Source organism: Schistocerca americana, chromosome 2, assembly GCF_021461395.2.
Source record: "Schistocerca americana isolate TAMUIC-IGC-003095 chromosome 2, iqSchAmer2.1, whole genome shotgun sequence".
Classification (NCBI taxonomy): domain Eukaryota; kingdom Metazoa; phylum Arthropoda; class Insecta; order Orthoptera; family Acrididae; genus Schistocerca; species Schistocerca americana.
The window spans coordinates 746,025,016-746,033,804 of record NC_060120.1 but is presented as its reverse complement, the minus strand read 5'-3'; the positions used below and the strand labels follow the sequence as shown (position 1 = coordinate 746,033,804).

Genomic DNA, 8,789 nt, shown 5'->3' with positions numbered 1-8,789 from the left:
TTGGTTTCTTAAACAAGTCGACGGTCGATTTCCTTTCGCGTATTCGCTTCGTCTCAAACGAGCGTCACTTCGTCAAATTTTAAGTTCTGATCATCCTACTTTCAGTCCTGTGCGATTTCGAATTAAGATTTCACCGCCGTATGGGGATACACTGAAAAAATATGAACGTCCTCTGGCACCACGGCCTGATGGTAAGTCATTCAATTGGACGCCACTTCGACGACTTACTTGTCCTGGAAACCAACGGCACCCATTTCTTCCCGAATAGTAACCCATCCAGGTACTAGCCGGGCCCAACGTTATTTCACTTCGGTGATCGGGCGGGAACAGGTGTGACCAACGTGGCAAAGCCGTTGGCTGGGGATACTCTGAAAAGAGGATCTGTAACTAATGTCTACAGATTGCGAAAATTGTTGCTGAAAGTTAAGCTACGCAAAACTATAACGGGCGATCAAAAAATTTCCGTTTGAAAACCGTACAGGCCAGAATCGAAATGTAACTCAGACAAAATCGCCGTGAGCATTGAGGCAATCATCCCAGCAATGCACTAGGCTGAAGACACTCGTTTTGTAAAACACCACATCCCGCGTGCTGCGCATCCTCGTCCGACAGGAATTGTCTAACCTTCAAGGCCTTTTTTAAGGAACCGAAGGCGTGAAAATCGCAAGGGGAGAGATCATGATCACAGGGCCTGTGTCCGAGTCTCAGAATTGTCCATAAAGGATGAGGCTGGCCTCGTAGATCGACCGGTGTCTTGTATCGACCTGTGACCAGCACGAAACTTGTCGAACCGTTACACAACGGTGGCTTCGGACAGACTTGCTGCCCCACAGATTCTCCATTTTCCTGTGGATGTGTATCGTTGTTCGACTTTCGGCAGCCAATAAAAGAATAACAGCACGTTGGTATTTCGTACGCGTTTGGTAGTAATGTCACGATAGTCCAGATTTCTGCATTTACCGTACGTACGTCGGAAAGACACGAATGCCACACTAACCCTTTGCCTATAAGTGGGTGTTCATATACCCGCTGCGTTGCATATGCTTTGAAGCAACGGCAACACAAGGAAACTTTTTGATCGCCCGATTACACATTCATAAAATTGCTGTGGCCCCATGTCATGAATAAAGCGCAGGCGAAACAAATTTTTCACTAAGCGGTTTTTAAACTTTGAAGGTCTGAAGAAGTGAAGTCTAGAAATCATCTCATCTACTCAACCTCCAACGTATGAAGTATTTAAAAGGACTGTCTCCTCGTAACAGACGTGTGCTGCAACTAAAGTGTTACCGTTGTTATTTATATATGTTGACGTTAAGCAGTGTACCTGTTTTTGAGTTTAGGGAGGTTTTGTCGGACAGCCTCGTTGCATAAGCGAATCCAGCCACGACTGTAACCTGCGTCAGCCGTTTCTAATATATTGACGGCTTATAAAATAGTGCAATCAGATAAATTCTATGCAACTAGTTTTCTCTTAACTTTGTATACGCTTTACTAACGGCTTCTTTTGAAAAGCTGATTGCCGGCCACTGTGGCCGAGCGGTTCTAGGCGCTTCAGTCTGGAACCGCGCGACCGCTACGGTCAGGTTCGAATCCTGCCTCGGGCATGAATGCGTGTGATGTCCTTAGGTTAGTTAGGTTTAAGTAGTTCTAAGTTCTAGAGGACTGATGACGTCCGATGTTAAGTCCCATAGTGCTTAGAGCCATTTGAACCATTTTGAAAAGCTGATTTAGAAATTGAGTAAAACGAAAATAATGACGTTGTTGAAATCGTCCCGCGTTGGTCCAATTTTTCAGTTTTGTAATAGATCGTCAGAGGACGTCAGTCTTTTCAAACGAAGAGCCTACTGTCCATCTCTACGTCTCCACGGGCACACCTAGGGCAGTCGTTCGAGTTGTCAGAACGCAGGCTTTTGAGATCCGATACCATCTGAGAGACCTTACGTGCCATGACGAAGCCATTGGGTAAAGACCACGAATTTCAATCCTCAAGATGTCTGGCCTTGACCCGCTCTTGAGGGTAGCGGGTATAGCTGACCGTAGGAAAGTGCGGTGCAGGTTACCTGCACTCCCCTCGGCGGCTAGTCTTCAAACAGGGTGAGAGAAATCACACAAACACAAGAGTACTGGTGCTACGGATAGAAGCTAGATCAGTCGTCTAAAGTGACGTCATGTGCCTGTATCCGAGATCCCTATGCTAATATCTGAGATTCTCCTACGACCAAGTCGACTTGGCCGTTGACGCTCCGTTTGGCAACCGTAGAACTACTGCAAGAATATATACCTTTTAGTTGTCGATTTCCATCTTAAGGTCGGGAAGTATCACCATCAGGCTGTCTTGTACTACACTACATGTATTTTTGCACTTTATAAATTTAACGCACGTTGACGGTGGATACAGTATGCAGAATCATTTTCTCCCCACCTCTTCTGTTGGTCGAGTTGATCGATTGACGATACCCCTCTGCATGAAGTGAAATTAGTCTGCCTTTACGGTCGTGTTTATTTTAGGGGGATTAACACATTTATCGACAATAATCAGTCCTGGGCCCTCCCACGTTTTGAACGAGGTTGTCTGCGATGCCCAGAGCCCTTCTTGGAAGTCCAGCATTGGAGTCAGCTCTCGTCTAGACATAACTTGCCCGTAGCGAAATGCGCTGCTATTCTGTTAATACTCTGTTAACTTCACTGGGTCACGGGACCAGTTATCAAGATCTAATCGAATGAAGATGTCTTTAGCGACTTCCTTCGTGGCTGAAAAGAACACCATCAGGATTCTTCCGAAAAATTTCAGTATGACACCCATCTTCTTCGAAGCTATATTGGTGGTTGCAAAAAGTTAGTTCTCACACTGGTTGCTAATTTCGCTTCTAATGATGCCGCCCTTTTAAGCCGACGCACTGAAGTGTTTTTCTACGATGTTATCAATCCATTCGGGTATCTGTTACGCAGTATCTAAAGCATTCTGGAAACTAAGGCAAACAGCATCATCTGAGATCCACAATATTAACCATCTGTCGAAAAAGTTTTGAGACTGATTTTGCTCCTGGTGTATAAGCGACGTTAGCGCAGTAACTGCGGTGGCAGCTTGAATTACTGTATTTTATGGATTTTTTTCTTCGAGAAATTGTCTCCAAAGTGCAGGTGCGTCATATATTTGAAATTAATATAAAAATGTTGAGGTTTTTATTTAAAATTCTGCCTCTCCCTCCCGTCTTAAAAATGGCCATATATTCGATGCACGGGAAACCTATCTCTGCCTGGCAACACTGGATTCAACTGGCAGCAGCAGTGCACCGATGCAACGAACGTGAGTTGCGGGGATTCAAAAGCTTGCTGTCTCCCTCCCGCCCCATTGCGATTTACGGTGCCAGTGAACGTGAAGTGAGTCATTTGTGTTATCGGTAAGAGCACCGTAGTTTTGTTAGCAGTTAATTTCATTATGGAAAAAATAAAAGGTATTCACGTGATACGGATGGCAGGCTAGTAAAGAAGAACTGAAAAAATGAGGGAGACTAAATGCGCGAATAGAGGACTGAATGCAAAATGACCGAAACTAGAAGATGAATATTGAAATGGATTCAAGGACATCGTCAGAATGGCATTGGAACTAATAGAAAAATGATTCAAATCGAGGCTAGTGCTACAGGTTTATGAAGCGTCATGTAATTAGCGTAAAAAACCAAAACCAAAATATCTCAAAAAATGCTGCAAGATTATGAAGATAAAACACATTTTTCCATCGCTTTATTATTCAGCATCGAAGGAAAACCAGTGCGGAACTAAGCCAAACAGCGAATATGAACGAAACTCCTCTGACATTTTATGTGGTTAGTAAAGGAGCTGTTGTCATGAAAGGTGCTAAAAATGTAACTATAAAAACAAGGCGACACGAAGAAATGCGCTAAACTATTGTCCTTTTTATGTGCTGACTGTACTAAACTTAATCCAGTGATCATTTCCAAGCGCAAAACAATGCCAAAACCTTCTGAAATACTGCCAGGTGTTGTTTTTGAAGTACATGACATTGGTTGGATGGACGAGGTTGGTATGAAATTATGGATCGACAGAGTGTGGGAGAGAAGAAAGGAGCTTTATTGGAGAAAAGTTTTATTCTTGTGCAAGATCAGTTTAGTAGTCATTTTAAAAATTCTGTGAAAGAGAAATTGAGACAGGGAAATACAGAGCTTGCTGTTATTTGGGGAGGACTTACGTCACAATTGCAACATCTTGATGTTTAGATAAATAAACCATTTGAAGTGTGTATAAGAGAGGAATGGAACAAATGGATGATTGATGAAACCTAACATGAACTCACGCCGAAGGCAGCTTCAAGACGACCTACAGTGATACAAGTGTGTCAGTGGATAAAACAGTCGTGGTCTAGAGTGAAACATTATTGTTAAATCCTTCAAGAAATGCGGCTTAAGTAACGCTCTCGGTGACGGTAAAGACCATCTTATATATGAAGAGGACAACGATGATGACGAAGAGGCAGAAGAAGAAGAAGAAGAAGAAAGTTCAGATGACGATTTTCAGGGATTTTAAATGACGGTTCGGTTTTATGAACTAAGACTTTTTATAGTATGCCTTTGCAGTCTAATAATAAAAATGAAAAAAAATGTTATTTAAAAATGCTTCGAAGTTAAGGTGCGTCTTATAGTTCGTAGCGTCTTGTAGTCCGTAAAATACGGTAACTGCTGGAAACGATAAGTTTACATTCGACCAATCAGTTGTGACCAGGTAGCCTCAAATCGTGGACGTCTGTCGTAGTGTAACGTTGTTAGTGACAAATAAAAGTGGAGCAACATCTAGTCCAGGTGTTCAAGGCATTCTCCAGAATGTTTTGAAGAAGAGAACAGTTTCTGCAACGTGTGACCCGCACACTTCGACTCCTGAAGAAAAACGACACGTGGACGCCTTCCGCGACTTTATTGGAATGCAAAATGCTGACAGCTCTCTCTGGAAAAAATCGTTGTGGGTGATAAGACTTAGCATAATCAGTCCGAACACACCACAGAAATATAAAGTGGAGCAATTCACTTGAAGGATCAACGCTTTGACGACGTAACCAGCGTTCAAACCAGTGTGACGCTAGGATTGAAGAACATTTCAAAGAAGAAATATTCCGAGAGTTTCGCACAGTTGTGGGAACATTGTTGGCGTTATGCTTATTTGGTAGGAGGCGTGGAGAACGCATGAAACGTAAAACCATAATATTAGCATTTATTTGTTTTATTAACCTAGTCTCGAAGCGTTTTCGACTGGCTTGAGAATTCCTCGCTGCTGAAGAAATTGCTCTGATTGAGAGCCATCGACGCTTGCTAAAGGTGTATGGAGACGATACAATAGACGGAACAATGTGAGGCGACGGGTACGGCATTTTCAAGGTGGTGGAAAGGGTGTGCATGACAAGTCTCGGCCCAGTCGACTCCGCACAGCTACCGTATCTCGCAATGGAGAGCGTCTTGATTAACTCATCCGTCCTGATCGGCGGATAACGACCAGAGAATTTAGTGCGAAGCTGAGTGTCGCCTGTAATGCCTTGGAAACAATGTCGGAACATCTTGGTAAATCGTGGAGTCTGTGCGAGACAGGTCCTGCGGATGCTTACGGAAGAACAAAAATCTCGTCGAACGGAAATTTGTCGGGTCCTGCTGGACCAATATGAAGTTGAAGGTGATAATTTTGTGAATAGCATCGTCACCGGAGATGAGACGTGGTGCCACCACTACGAACTGGAATCCAAAAGACAGTTTATGGAATGGCGACATGCGAATTCTCCGTCAAAGAAGAAATTAAAGACATAGCCGTCTGCAGGCAAAATGCTGTGCTCATTCTTCTGGGATAGCCAGGGTGTGGTTCTTTTGGATATCCTGGAGCCTGGAGGAACTATCAGTTCAGCGCACTGCAAGACGACACTGACTAAGCTAAAAGCTTGAGTTTCCGGGGTAAGACCAGACAAGAAGACCAACTTTCATCTGCAACCTGGTAACGCTAGCCCCCAAACCAGTTTTGCGACCACGCAACTCATAACAAAATTCGGCTGGACTGTCTTACCAAATCCACCTTAAAGTCCCGATTTAGCGCCTTCAGATTTCCATCCCTTTGAGCCTCTGAAAGATGGACTACGTGGCGAACAAATTGCAAGACTCGGATGCTGTTGTCCGATATGTAAGGAAACGGTTAGCATCAGCTGGTTCCGATTTTTAAAAGCGCGGCGTGCAAGCTCTGGATCATCGTTGGTAAAAGTGCATAACGGATTTTGGTGACTATGTGGAAAAATGACAGTCAGTAGCTGAAATATTCCTCTATTTAGCTGTGCTGTTGTGAATTATGTAACTCCTGTACTTTCCAGGAGTAAAGCTAGGAGGCATTACTTTCGGAACGACCATCGTTAATGGTAGAGCTAAGTAGATTCAATTTATTGCTGAATTACAAGTTGCTTAGGTAAAATAGATATGAATGTGTATTTCATAAAAGATTACAAATGTGAAACATAGGGAGGAAGGGTGGGGGAGATGAAGTCAGTCAGGGGATGATCTTACCCTGCACATCGTAGAAGAAGAAGAAGAAGAAGAAGAAGAAGAAGGAGAAAAAGAAAAAGAAACAGAAACAGTTGGAAAGCCGGTATGTATTAAATATAGAAACAAGTGGTAAGGCGGCTCGATAAAGAAGTTTTATTTCGAAGATAATATGTGATTGTGTTCCAAAGTACGGAAGACAACAGTATTTGGCTGTGAAGAAGAGCGTTTCGGTATCACGTTATAAGAGTGTGCGGCAGTCCGCGGTTCGGTTCCCTACAGAGTCAGCTAGCAGACGCAGCCGCTAATGAGGCGGGCTTTGGTTGCGCTGCCCTCCGTTAATTACGCTGCATTCTGTGCCCTGCAGCCGCCGGACTCCCAAACTTGGCGAGAAATCTCGCCGCTGAACTTATTACACGGCAGCGCAGCGCGGATTATTTACGGGCGCGTGTTCTAAACGCGCCTCTTCCCAGAGTTTACTTTCCCGTGGCAGCCACAGAGGCCTTTATAACGCCGCCGCGGGCTGATTTAAGATTCAGAAGCGCTGCAGCGAGTGTGTGCGAGCCCGAGCCGCGCCACTGTACCTACAGCCTGTACCAAAAGTCAGCGATAGAACTTCGCAGATGGACTCCTCGAAGAGAAGAGAAGAAAATAACAGGCGATGGGAAGTGAGTAATTATAAAGCGATCAGAGCATTTGTATTGGAATAAAATGAAAGACATAACGTTACCTTTCTTGCACAAGTAAATACGTTACGAATCAGAGTGATGAGCTGAATACCTCGGTGACTCTGTATAAACTCGTTTTCATTTACAGTTTTTGTGGAATATTTTATTTGTCATTAACGTGGTTTCAGAGTGAAATACAGAAATGTAAACTACATACGCTCTGGTATTATTTCAAGTGGTGCGTCTTCACTCGTTACACTGTTTGATACAGTGCGAACAGTATAACGTAGCAGTCAGATGCGAGCGTTAACAAACGAGAACTCTGACCGCCGGAGGGGAGAGAAGTGGTATAGGGGAACAAGCCTCGGCTCCTTTCTGCAGTGCTGGGCTGGCATCCTACAGCCGTGATATGTGCTTCAGCCTCGGCAGAACTGACATGTCATCATACGGTTCGTCGATTCCTTCTGGTGTCATGATAGTCGTACTCAGACCGCGTGATGAGCCAGGATTAGTCTCTTATGTCATTTCAGTAGAAGGAAAGAAAATAACGAATAAAGCGCAACCGAAAGCAAAGTGGGAGTACACAAAGCGTTTGGTAACAGCCACTGTGCGATTACTTGCGGATGCTGGTAGTGTCGTAAACTTGTTAGTTCAGGTCCCACATCTAGCGGCATGTGACGCGTCATAGTTCACCTACAACTGCCACCTTAAAAGCGTCTGCTTAATACACTGACGGGAAAAAATATGGCAGCACCAAAAATTAATTAATGTAGGATAATGAAATTTTGGGAATACATTTGTGTAGCTGATATATTTAAGTGGTTAACATTGCTAGTTCACAGATATTTTCAGTTCCATCCCCCATCAAGACACGTGCCGGCCATTACTTAACTTGTCAGAGTATATGCGCCACACTATTATACAATTTTTGTGTTGACTTTTGGATGTCCGACGGTAGTGTGGTCAAGATCCTTAACAGCGACAACTTCAAAAAACTGTTTCCGTTGCGTCACCGTCACAGACATACATAATTCCTCTCGATTTTTCTTGACTCGCACTACATCTAATATTCTGTCGAGTTCAGCGGCAAAATATGGCTGTACAAATCTTACAATGAATATAATCAATCCAATCTTAAAGTTACTGCCAGAATTTTACTGACAAGGAAATGTTGTCAGACAAATAGGAAATTTAATTAATAATACTGTGCTGTAATTGCTATAAAATTAGTTTACATTCGTAGAAAGAATTATAAATAAGACCAATGCATAAATAACGATTACTGTCTGGTCAGTGAGCTCCAGAACTCGATTGCACATGATGTTGAAGTTCATATTCTTGGACACTTCCAGAGATTCTCTCGCGAAAAACACAGCAGGTCCTGTTATCAGTTGAAAGCATAAAAAAACTGCGTTCCAGATGTTTCATGGTTCAAAGCACCGTGATACGAAATCGAGCCTGCCTCACGAAGTAGGTAGCAACATAATTCTGCTGTATTACATCAGTGTACGTGTCTGTGCTTCATGAAAGATTATTTCTTTTTTACCTGTAAAGAAGGATAGATTTCACGTCGTTTCACACAGAACACAAGTTTGGATAT

At 43.3% G+C, this 8,789-nt stretch overlaps 1 pseudogene; it reads right to left on the bottom strand.

Moving 5' to 3' along the window:
* Window positions 1-238: 238 nt before the first annotated feature.
* LOC124597014 lies at window positions 239-358 on the bottom strand (annotated as a pseudogene).
* Between the last annotated feature and the right edge of the window lie 8,431 nt (window positions 359-8,789).